Genomic DNA, 13,103 nt, shown 5'->3' on the forward strand with positions numbered 1-13,103 from the left:
GGAGGCAGGAAGCTTACTACATTATGGACGTGTGATTTCACTTTGATGTTGATAACATTAATGGGAAAGTCTCCCCTAAGTATATTTCCATGGGATTTTGTCATTAGGAATACTAAAATAGGGGAATCTGGGTGGCTCAGTTGGTTAAGGTTCCAACTCTTGATTTTGGCTCAGGTCACAGTCTTACAGTCCGTGGGATTGAGCTCCACATCAGGTGTTGTGCTGGCAGCACAGAGCCTGCTTAGGATTCTCTCTCTCCTGCTCTTTCTGCCCCTCCCTGCTTGCTGTCTCTGCCTCAAAATAAATAAAGAACATAAAAAAAAGGAATACTAAAATAAACAATAGTGTAGAGGTCTCACAGATAGTTCTTCACACATGGCTCTCTATCCATTATCATTCCTTCCCTGCTCAGCCTACAGAAAACACTGTAATCACAAGTAACCATTTCTTTGCCATAGGTTTCACAATGTACTGGCTCCAGTGACCAAAGTTCATTAAGTAATACTAGAAAAATTTAAGCTGACACCAACTTAGATTTGTATTAAAATCATTTCCAAAGGATAGTTTGTAAGTTTATCTTTAGTAAGCCTCAAAATCCTCTATTATCTATTATCTATTATTAATGTCAAGAGGATGCTTTAGTTGTCTCTGAATCGACCCTTTGCAAAGCATGAGAAGTATTTTTAAAAAAATAGCAGAGTATGGTTAGTTTTTATTTTACTTTAGAATATCTTTTTATAATGATGCTTGGGTAGATTTCTATTGTCTTGAAAAGTTTTCCAGTCATGAATAATGAAGCTACACTCTGAAGCGCTTACTCAAAATAAGCTGGGAACTGGTCCAGTTTTTCCATTGTAGTGTTCCTGTTCAGCCACTCTCTGCACTGTGCCCCAATTTGGGTGCATTTAGGTCTCTCTCAATATTTAACTAAGTTGAGCTGCTCTGTTCAATGACTCCTTTGAGGTATCATGTTAGCATGTCACCAGTGGAAGGGGACTGCCAGATTTTCTAGTGCCTGGCACATTCCTGGCACCCACTAGATTTTCAATAAATATTTGCTGAATAACTGAATGCCCAGATCAAATTAAGAGTCAACAGAGAGTGAGAGCTGTCAACAAAAGAAGTAATTAAATGGAGGTTGACACCAACTGTCAAAGAGAGTTTTCAAAAGGCAAGTCGTTAAGCATGGTTGAAGTGATAGTCCACACACAGAAAACCAAGCACGGTGGGAGGAAGCAGTGTAGATATATAATCAACGAATATCTGTGTACCACCTTATGGAATGCAACGAGCTGCAGGTGATACAAATGAGATTTGAGATGTTGAGTCTCTAGATGACAGGGAGAAGCAGGGGCACAAATAATTACCCCAAATTCTTACTGACATAAAGGTTAAATTATGCTTGAATCTTCCCTGGGCTTGCAGCATCCATCTAACCTGAGCTATGGAATATGTCCTCTTTCAACTGCCCCTAATCAACTCATTCCACTAACATTTTAAAGGTATATGTTCTAGGCATAAAACAGTGTGCCAAGTATGAGCAGGTGGCCTCTGCTCTTCTGGAGTGTACATACCACCTGGAAGGGGACATGGACAGGAAATTAAGAGTCCCATAAATGATTATATCCTTGCCATTGCAATGAGTGCAATGAACAGAAAGTTGTAGGTGAAATGAGAGCAATCAGGGAAGGTCTTTCTAAGGGAGAGACATTTTGGCTGAGAACACAGGGATAAGTAGATGTTAGGTGAATTGAGAAGAGAGAGAACTTTTAGACAGAGCAATAGACAAGTATACAAGCCCTGAGGCAGGAAGGAGGTTGGTACATAAAAGGGGCAGAGAAGGGGCGCCTGGGTGGCTCAGTTGGTTGAGCGTCCAATTGCGGCTCAGGTCATGATCTCACAGTTGATGCGGGGATTTGAGCCCCGCATCAGGCTCTATGCTGATAGCTCAGAGCCTGGGGCCTGCTTCAAATTCTGTGTCTCCTTCTCTCTCTGCCCCTCCCCTGCTCATGTTTTGTCTCACTCTGTTTCTCAAAAATAAATAAATGTAGAAAAAAATTAAAAAAAAATAAATAAAAGGGGCAGAGAGAAAGGCCCATGTGGTTGGAGACTGATGATCAAGGGATGGAGGGAAACCAATCCCCCGGTGCTGCCATCAGTTCTGTTACCTCTGCCCACGCTGTCCTCTGATGAACAGCAATGTTTAGTTTGATGTAAGAAAACTCATTTGTTTCTTCTTAACGATAGTTTCTTGGGGTTTCATAAAGAAACCCTTTCCTGTCCTAGTTCATTCTTTATATTCTCTTCTAAAAAACACTTTAGTTTTACTTCTCATACTAAATCTTCATTGTCCCTGGAATCCCCTTTTGTACATAGTTTAGGTGAGAACCCAAATGAAAGCCATTTTCCTTAATGCTACTTACCAAGAGAATGTTAATTTCTCCACTGATATGTGGTGCCACCTTCATCATACATTAATTCCCAAATATACAGGAGTCTGTCTTAGAGACTTCTGGTCTCTTCATTTTCTGCCTGTTCCTATACCAATATGTACTGTTTTATTTCTGTGGTTTGTGATATGCCTAAATATCTGTCCACCCTCCTTGCTCTTTTATGGGCCATTTAAATGATACTTCTGTATTTAGAAAGACAACATTAACACTCAAGTAATAATTCAAAACCATTATGAGATCAGAGACAGACTACACAGGCGGCACTTGAAAATGTTCACTGTCCTCTAATATTATCTTGGGTGACAATTTCATCTTCACACTATATAAAATAATACCCGAGTAACTGTCTGAACCTTCTTCCTAAGATTTCCCAGTGTTCTGTAGAAAACTCTTCCATAACATGTGAGTAGCTATTCTTAAAAATAAAAAACTGGGGCACCTGGGTGGCTCAGTTGGGTAAGGATCCGACTTCGGCAAAAGTCACCATCTTGACATTCGTGGGTTTGAGCCCTGCGTTGGGCTCTGTGCTGACAGCTCGGAGCCTGGAGCCTGCTTCAGATTCTGTGTCTCCCTCTCTCTCTTCCCCTCCCCTGCTCATGCTCTGTCTCTCAAAAATAAATAAACGTAAAAAAAAAAAACTGACCAAGAAAGGGGTTTTTTTTTTTGGGGGGGGGGGAAGTCTAGGAAATTCAACATACCTCTCCCCTCCTTCTAGCTGCACAGTACAAGTTACTACATTATCAGTTCTGAGAAGTCCTATATCAACATAATTTGGTTAGCTCTGTGCAGTAACAATTCTAAGATTTACTTAATAATGGATTATTTTTCCTTAAACCACATGTTAACACAAAACACTGCAGGACTCATTTTGGGAAATGCTACTTTATCAACTGCTTTAAATACATGCATTAAGACCTAGATTATCTCTGGCTTCCTCTCTTTAAGACCATGAACGGGCTTAGCAGAGGGTCTGATGCATGATGGGCTCTCAATAATACCTGCTGGCTGGCTAATGGCTACAATCCTAGCGAGCAGGTGTTATGGCCATTTTATAGATGAGAAGATTGAGGATAATTGTGGGGCATGAGTAGTCTGCACCTGCATGCTGGTGAGCTGCAGAGAGAGAGGACTCAGCACTCAGGATTCCAGACCTGACCACTTGGCTCCCGTTCCACTGCCCTGGGATGTACAGTCTGAGCTGTAAGTAATGGAAGGAATACTTTGGTTCTGGTTGGCACAGTTAGGGGAATCTTCACAGAAGGAGACATGTGACACAGAGAGAGACTTCAGTGCAAGGAGACAGCTTAGGCTTTCCCCTGTGAGGTCAAGTGGATTCTGATAGCGCAGCATTAAAACTCAGCAGCCACAAGACCAAGATAGGCTTTCCTCATGGAAATTTCATTCCCCCTGATACACAAAGTAATATAGACGAAAACTGTTCCATGCTAGTTCTTTGCTGTTCTTTGCTGCAGAAATGCTGTAGGCCAAACTTGTCTGGCTTTTGGCCACATTTGTAAACAGGGCCTTTCTACCCATGGTGTCCTTATGATGGCCCGAGAGCACCCCCGGATCTGGGAGCACAAGTCCAGGCTTTGTGGCTGGCCCCCACACATTCCTCAGTTCTGTCTGCTCATGTTTCCCTCCCTCCATCAGCGAAGGCCTAATTGCTTTGGATCTTGACCTTTCACAGAAGGGTGCATGGCATTCTACGGAGTCAAAAAAGCATCTTTCAGGAAGAGTCTGAGCGAAGATGATGTGAGTCTCTCACAAAGAAACAAGGGCAAGCTGAGGCTGGAATTGCTCACATGGAAAGAAAGACAATTGTTGCACAGGACTGGCTTCTGTTGTGGGAGAGTGGCAATGTCGGCCTAATGCCGACTGACTTGGTGGAGGCTTTGCCTCTCAAAAAATCAGTCGAGTGACATAGCCCAAACTGCTAACCTTGGGGTGACTCGAGCCCTTCTTTGTGATGTGCTGTCATGGTTATGTTGGGCATGCAGGGGCACACGGGCCCTGTCTGAGACCCCATTTTTGAGCTAGTCTGTGTAGACCACACAGCCTCAATTTCTCAACTGCAAAATGGGAATAATAACAATGGGCAACATAGGGATAAGAACAGTACCTCCCTTACAGAACTTAAAAGATGAACTAAAATAGCACATACAAGGAATTTAGCATCATATTTGTTTCCTCAAACATGTATTTTTTGAAAGGGTGTTAGATCATTGATGTTGATGACTGATAAGCTCTGTCAGCCCTAGGAAAATGGCAGAGATATTAGGAAGTGAAATGTTTCTGCTTTGTCCATGGTGGTTAAAAGCCTGATTGGGGGAAGGTGAGCAAGACACGGAACTCAGCTCTTCTATATCCTGGCAGTGGGTAACTTAACCTGTGTCTGTCTTCTCAGGTAGAGTGTGGGGAGAAAAGCGTCCACCTCAGGTTGCTGTGAGTAGAAAGATAATATATGCACAATGTACAGCATATGGTACGGTCATGTGTGGTAACCATACCTGACATTAAAGAAGAAGGTCCTGCATAGCATTTTGTGTCTAGGCAGGGTAGATAGCCGTCTGGTGTATATAGGGAGGTATTGAAAGACACCTCGACTACAAAAGGTGCCTAAAGATCCTATGATAGAGGCTGCTCCTTACATGTAAGCCTTCCTTACCCGCTGCCATGAAGAACCTGGCTTGTGAAGAATGGAGACTGTTGATTCATGGAAATCTTTCCCCCCTGATACACGGGGGGAAACTCTTGATTTAAAGTGAGGACAGGAAGCACTAATTCCATGTGGGGTCCTAGACCAAGTGTGCCTGTGTGGGGAATTCATGAAGGATAGGCAGAAGATAAGAGAGAGTATTCAAACAAAATACTTCATACTTGAGGCAAGGTGTCTGTACTTTGTATCCACGTAATTACCAAATTCACATAAAGGTGAAATAGGAATAATCCCCAGGTCACACAAAACCTGACCTAGACCTAGGCTCATAATTCAAATGTATGTAATGCTGGGACCTTCATGCCATGACCACGGAGTCCTTACAGCTCTTAAGAAGTGGCAGATAACAATTTTAATTTTCTTGCTCAAAAAAAAAAAAGATGTGTTTGTATTATTTTCATAGCCATAAAAAATCATGAATATATAATATTCTCATAATAATGAATATCATGAATATAAAACAAAAATATGTTAAAATAACATAACATATTATTAAATAAAAAATATTGAAAAGACAGGCAATATGTAAGTTTCTAAATTATTTTTGTGTGCTTTTAATATTCTTGGCAGGTCAAACATTTCTAATTTCTAGTGCAGGTCAAAGGGAGAGAAGTGATTTTGTCATTGTCACTAATACTCTGAAAAGAAAGCTCAATTCTTACAGAATTGAGAAAAGAGAAAAAGTTAAAAAAAAAGAGAAATAGAGAAAGAAGGAAAAGAGAAAGAGAGAAAGGGAAAAGTTAAAAAAAATAAAATAGAAAGCAAAGAGTATAGAGAAGAAACACAAACCAAGATGGTAGAAATTAAAACAAATCTATACTATGTATATAAAAATCAAAGAAAATACCATTTATAAAAGAAGTAGCTAAAACAAAACCATATGGAAAGGCTGAAGATGAAGATAGGACCAAAAGATATCCCATGTAAACACTTACTAAGAGCAAGCTGATGTATCAATATTAATTCAGACAAAGCAAAAAGCAGTAATGCATAAGTAGGAACTACATGTAAAACTAAAAATCTAACAGGAAGCTATACAAATCATGACCAGACATGTAACTATCATTGTAGCTTAGAAATATTAATTAAAAGTTGTCAGAAGCATGAGGTAAATTTGGCAAACCCTGGTGTGATATTTTAACAAAAATCTATTAGAAAATTATAGACTCTGTCGATCAAATAATAGCACTAGGATGCTAATCTGAATAATAATATTTAACTTGTTTAATTTAATGGATATGAGAACTCTGCCCCCAACAAATAGCGGTTCTCCATTATTTTCAAATACACAGAAGTGTTCACAAAAATTAATGTTGGGCTAGTTCACAAAGGAATTAAAAAAAAACAGGGTCATGTAGAACACATTTTCAGACTGCAGTGCAATTAAATTATAAATCAAAGAAAACAGATAATTAAGCCAATCTATCTTGGACATATGAAAAATAAAAATAGCTGTTTCTGTCTATATTGATTTCCCTTTCACTCTTGCTCTCTTAATGTCTACCAGTTCCAAAGTGGCCAGAGTAATCCTTTTCAAATTCAAACATATTATGTCACTCCCATGGGGGGGGGGGTGGGAAATCCTTCAGTGGCTTTCTATCACAACTAAGGCTTAAATTAAGACTCGTACTATGAGACTCCATATGATCTGGTCTGCCACTATTTCTCTAATCTTTATTCCCTACCAGGTTCTCCTCAAACCCATTGCCATTTCTACTCAAGTGACTTTGGCCTCCTATTCTTCAAACAAGTCAGGTGCCTTCCTCTCCTTCAGCCTGGGGCCATTTGTACCTCCTGTTCCCTGTAGCAGCAATTACCTCCCCCCAGATAGTCACTACCCCCCTCCCCCCGCCCCCGATAGTCACAGCAGCCTCTTCATTCTCTACCCTTCGGAGAAAGAACATAGATGCTTTCTCTTTCTTTTAACTTAGCACAGCCTAATGTGTATTATATGTCTATTTGATGGTGTTTTTGTGATCTGTCTCCTCCTACTACAATAAAAGATCCAGGAGGGCAGGGCCTTTGTTTTGTTCACCATTGTGCCATCAGTGCCTAAAACAGTCTTGTACAAGGTAGGTGTGAAAAATATCTATCAGATGAATGTCAAAGTCAACATGAGTTCATTGAATTAAGTGGTTGCTGGAAAGGTCAATACTCTTAGATTGTGGTACCTCAAATGCTGAAGACAGGAAAATATTCCTACTTTACCATGTATAATCAGAGTACTTCTGGAATACTGAATTCAGATCCAGACCCTATGCTTGCAAGCAGGAGACAGAAAGAGGCCAACAGCCAAGACAGTAAATACAATATGATCCTGAAGTATATAAACATTGATGTATATACTTAAAATTAGCTTCATGGTATTATTTTATAATACATGATGTGCTCAATGACATTATGAATGTTCATTGTGGTGTTCCTTGCTAGCAATGCAGAATTCAAAGAACTGAAAAACTGCAATACATGTGGTGTATTAACAAATTTTCCTTAACTGTGCTGTTGTATCTTTGATGCAATGTCTCAGATGGTTTGTATGTTTTTTTCTTGAAGAAACCTGCACTTCTTGCCTATCAGAAGGGTCCAAATATGGGATACAGGTAGGTTGCTGCACATGTTTGCACATCCAGTCTAGGTTAAGACATGATTGACAAGGCAGTCCATCACCACCTCCAACAGGACAGTGGCCATCCTGTTGGAACCAATCTGAGTGACCTTCTAACTAGGCAAATATGGGTATTAATTGGTCACTTAAATATTCAGATACGTCAATTAGTCACCTCTGTTTGCAGAATTTACGGTCACCCCATATATTTTACAATGCTTTTCATTGGTTCAATGGGGGTGCACTAGAGATTAGGGTCATTATGATATAGACTCTGGAATCAGACTATGTGAGTTTGAATTCTACTCTTACCTCTTAGAAGCCTCACATAAACCTAAACACATTACTTCACTCCTCTACTGTACAGCTTCTACATCCATACAATAGAAATGTGACCCTGCTTTCTAGATCATTATGAGGATTAGATAATGTCAGAAAACCATGAAAACTATGTCTGGCAGACAGCACACCCCAAAGCTACATTAGCTATTATTTTGGCATGGCTAATAATAAATGTAATATCATTATCACTATCCAACACCCATCAGTGATGGACCACCATCTCTGAGCTTAGTTCAAAATTTCAGGACAATATTGAATTTGCCACATGCAGGGGTCTAACACATTTCAAAAAGGTGCATATCATACTTTGAATATTTACCTATTCTCATTTTATTTTGTTAAACATGATACTTAATGTGTGGTCCCTATACAAATGGCAGTGTAATTGTTACTTTTATGTCAACTTGGACAGTATTTTGGATGAAATTTATATTCGAAGTTTGGGACTCAGCGGTATATAAGATGACTTGGGGGGGGTCATAGAGCATGGTGCTACATATATGAAAGTCACTGCCTTTCAACTCTCCTCTACCTTTCATGATGTTAAAGACAATGTCTAATTTTGGGCCCCCACTGACATTAATACATCTGCAATACTTCCACATTTCCATTTTTATCAAAGACAGAGTTGATCTTAAGCTTATTCTCTCACTATTTATAGTTATTCTCTATGTCAGGCTTCTATTCATGGGACATCATGCTGGTTTTTCACGTAGTGTTAAATTTGTCTTTTAAAATATCAAAGGAAAACAGGAGTCATATAAAAGGAAAATATTAAGTAAAACTAGGAAGGAGGACCCGAATTATGCCAAGGGTACACAGAGGACTAAAATTCGAGTTAAGAAGGGCAGAGGGTATTCCAGCAAAGGCTAAAGGACCAGACCACCACATGGATCCAGTCCAGGTTGAGTGTGGGGACCAGATAAGTTTTAAGATACGTTCCTTCCAATCTGAGATTTGATGATTCCATAACATGGTAGGTCCTTTAAAGTTGGTGTTTATCCTAATAATAATTATCCTAATAATCCTTATATTATCCTAATAATAAATAGCATGCTATTATTTAAAACATGTGAAATAAGCCATGTAACTAACTTTTAGAAGTAAACACTAGAAATATCCTTATTTTGGTAGACATCTCAGTTTTTTAAAACTGAGTTTATGCAAATTTTATTTTAAAATAAAGGGTGAATAAAACACTGAAAAAAAGAGAGAGAGAAAGATGTTCACTTCTTTGATTCATGTAATTTGGTCAACGGGCATGTGTGGGACCATAATGATGGACAGGTCTATGATATGAGCTGAAAGAGAATAATCCAGGCCTGGCAGGTTTTTCTTTAATTATTGAAATTGAAATGACTTTCACTTATAATTAGTTTTATATGTTCTTTGAAGAACTGTCAAATCGTGTTCCCCAAGGTTAGTATTTCAACAAATCTATTACTTGCTGTGGAAAGTAAAATTTTCACAAAACCTAAACACAACCTAAAAAAGCAAACCGCTGTTAAAACAAAATGATTAGCTTAATTGAGGACAAATGAGATGAAAATGTACAGTGGGAAGCATTCTGTATTTATGAGTCTATGGAAGAAAAGTCAACAGAAATTTCTGTTCTGTGAACTGTGGGACTGTCCTGTTTATTTAGACAAATCAGTTCCTGAGTCTGTGAGCCTTCAGATCTCTCTTCTACATAGTGTTGGAGCATGAAAGAGACTTTCTACTCTAAGTCTTTACTTGATTACAAAATGATGCGACCTCTAAAATTCAAGCAGTTAAGTCATTGTGCCATAAGGCTCTTAAAATGTGTTTTGGCTCATCAACAGATAAATGGGAAAACAAAATGTGGTATACACAAACAATGGTATATTATTCAGCCTTTATAAGAAAATAAATCTTGACATGCCACAGAATGGATGGAGCTTGAAGATATTGTGTGAATAAAACAAGCTAGTTACAAAAGTACAAATAATGTATGATTTCACTTATACGAGGTACCTAAAGAAGTCAAATTCAGATAGGAAGGAGAGTGGTGGCTGCCAGCAGGTGGGGGAGTGGGAGTGGGAGAGGGTTTAGTGTTTAATGGGTAGAGAGATTCAGTTTTGCAAAAAACGTGCAGACATGGGTGGTGGAGAAGGCTGCAGGACGATGTGGGTAGGCTTAATGCCACTGATGTGTACATTTCAAAGTGGCATATATGTATTTTACCACAATTAAATATTTTAAAAAACAATGTGACCTTGAAAGAGTTAAAAAACTATTTTGATAGAATTTCTTTTTCCTTATTTTGTCTTATTTTTCAATAAATCAATTTGCCAACTAACCAACACGCTAGCATCTCAAAGGACAAATTTACTCTACCATTAAGCATCACATTTAGCTTACTCATTCTTTGATAATGATTCCAGACAAGAAAGATACTGAGTGTGGGAAATCTCTCTTTGATTTAGTCTGAAAAAGTTTAGGTAGTGAGGAGAGAACAGTCTTTATAGAACTTTTCACACTGCATGGACCATCCTCACAGCAGAGCCCCAGAACCAGACCCACTGGGTTTGTCTCCCAGCTCTACTACTTAGGAGATATGAGCTCTCCCCTATATCACTCAGATTCCTTATCTGGTACAGAAAACTTCAAAGAGTTATATCTACCTCTTAGGGTTTATGATTGCTTCATATAGTGTCTATTTCAGAGTGTTAATAATTGTCTATATACTGTCTTCCTCCTGTTAATAACTCTCTCAAGTTAAATAGTTAAATATTGTTACTATAATCCAATAACTAAAGTTTAAGTGGAAAGAAGGGCCTTTATGTTTTATTCAGGATCTGATCCCTTCTTACCATCCCATGGCTCAGACCACCATCATCTGTTATCTGGAATTCTATACAGCTTCTATCTGGTCTCCCTGCTTTTATCCTTGCTGCCTTCTTCCCATTTCCTGCTGCTTTCTAAAATAGTAACTTGAGTGGCTCTTTTGAAACTGTGTCAGATAACATGTTTCCTTTCAATGTCTATATATGTTCCTATAATCTTTATATGTTCCTATAATCTTTCAATGTCTCCTCCCCTTATCAATGTCTATATATGTTCCTATAATCTTTCAATGTCTCCTCCCCTTATCCTCAAGAGTAAAAGCTAAAGCCTTAACAATGGTATGCAAAGCATGAGATGGGTCTGGTCCCATCACTTGTCTGAACTCATCTCCTAATGCTGTCTCCTTGGTCACTCTGCTTCGTTCACACTGGCCTCCTTGTTGTTCCTCAACATGACAAGCATTCTCCCTTCTCAGGGCCTTTGCACGTCAGCCAAAAACCCTCTTCCAACAAATATCCTCGTGGTGCATTCCCTCACTTCCTTCTTGGCATTGCTCAAATGTCAACTTTTCAAGAGGCCCACCCTGACGACTCTACTTAATTCTACAACCTCTCCCATTCAGCCTGGCCCTTCATATCCTGCATACTGTGCTACATTTTTCTTTTTCCCCCATGGTAATTACTATCTCATGTAGTACATAATTTACTCATTTTCCTTATGTTTATTGTTTATTTCTGTTTCCATCCACCAGAAGTTAAGCTTTATGGGTTCAGGGTCTTGGTCTGTTTTAATCTCTAATGTATCCCAAGTGGCTAAAACAGTGTCTGACACATAATACTCAGTACATACTTGCTGAATAAAATAATAAATGCATATCTATCTATCCATCCACCCATCCATCCATCCATTCATCCACCCATCCATCCATCTATTGAATGGCTGCCAAGTAAAACATATATACTTGGGGCTCTGCATGACTTATCTTAATTAATCCTCATGTTGATCCTTTAATTGGAGTAATACTATCCCTATTTTTAAGACAAAGCAGTTTCAATTCAATGAAAGAAGTATAACAAGTTTTCCAAGATTGTGGACATGGGAGCTGGGATTTAGACGTAAGTTCTTGACTCTAAATTTAGCATTCTTTCCATAATACCACATCTTAATACGACAATGGAAAAAGTATGTGATGTGTAACAAAAATCAGTCCATTTGCAGATTGCAGCCCTGCTGGAAGGAGTGACCCAAGGAACCTGCTCAGACACTGGAAAGCCACTTAAGTCCATTCAATACCATTAGATTGATTATGTCTACCTTCAGAGAAGCAAGCGCCAGTGACCCCTATCCTAATAGGAACAATTCTGATCTATGTTTCTAACTCATCAAAACTAAGTTATCTAAGCCTGAACAGTCAGAAAAACCTTCCTAAGAGTTTCACTCTTTTGCTGATTGGACTAACATAATGTTGGATAAATTTTAGCCAGTCTTTTTCTATTGGTGTTGGTTAAGTCTTTTCAAATGAAAAATCATTCTCTCTTTTGACGTATTAAGGCAAAGATGATAATTTCTGACAATGACTTAAAAAATGCCCTGGACCAATCCTGAGAGAATCTCTAGAAGCCAGATCTGAAGTGGTCCTTGGAGGTCATCTACTCTACTTCATCAGCTGCAGAGGGGGAAACTGAGGGCCAGAGTTGCCAAATGACTTCCAGAAAGAACCAACTGTAGAAGAAGAATGAAACTTGTCAGCAGAAGGATGTCATATTCTGTACACAGGTGGGAGTTACAGAACGGAATGCCTTCCACATTTTCATTAATATAGTCTTATCTTTCATTAAGACTGGCTTACCTGTGTGTTTCTCTCCACCACCCCCCCCCAGAATGAATTCTAATTAATGAGGTTCCTACTGAACTTTCATGCCTAATAAAAAATTGCAATAGCAATTATTATTATTGAGTGTATGCTATGTGCCAGAGTAAGAGCTAATAACAGTTTCATTTATTATGGATGTTATCCCTCATCTGATTTTTAGATGAGAAAAGTGAAGACCAAGGATATAAACTGACTCATCTAAGTTCATCTAGAGAACCAGAGGCAGAAGACAGAGTGGAACTGGTCAGGAGTCTAACTCTAAAACCAATGTTCATACTCACTTTACTACCCTATATTGTCTCT

At 38.9% G+C, this 13,103-nt stretch overlaps 1 protein-coding gene across 3 annotated transcripts in view; it reads right to left on the reverse strand.

The window, feature by feature from the left end:
* The window catches only part of SGCD (sarcoglycan delta), a 564,070-nt gene that overhangs the window by 160,346 nt on the left and 390,621 nt on the right, over positions 1–13,103 (reverse strand). The window lies entirely within an intron of this gene.

This window comes from Prionailurus bengalensis, chromosome A1, assembly GCF_016509475.1.
Source record: "Prionailurus bengalensis isolate Pbe53 chromosome A1, Fcat_Pben_1.1_paternal_pri, whole genome shotgun sequence".
NCBI classification, from domain to species: Eukaryota; Metazoa; Chordata; class Mammalia; order Carnivora; family Felidae; genus Prionailurus; species Prionailurus bengalensis.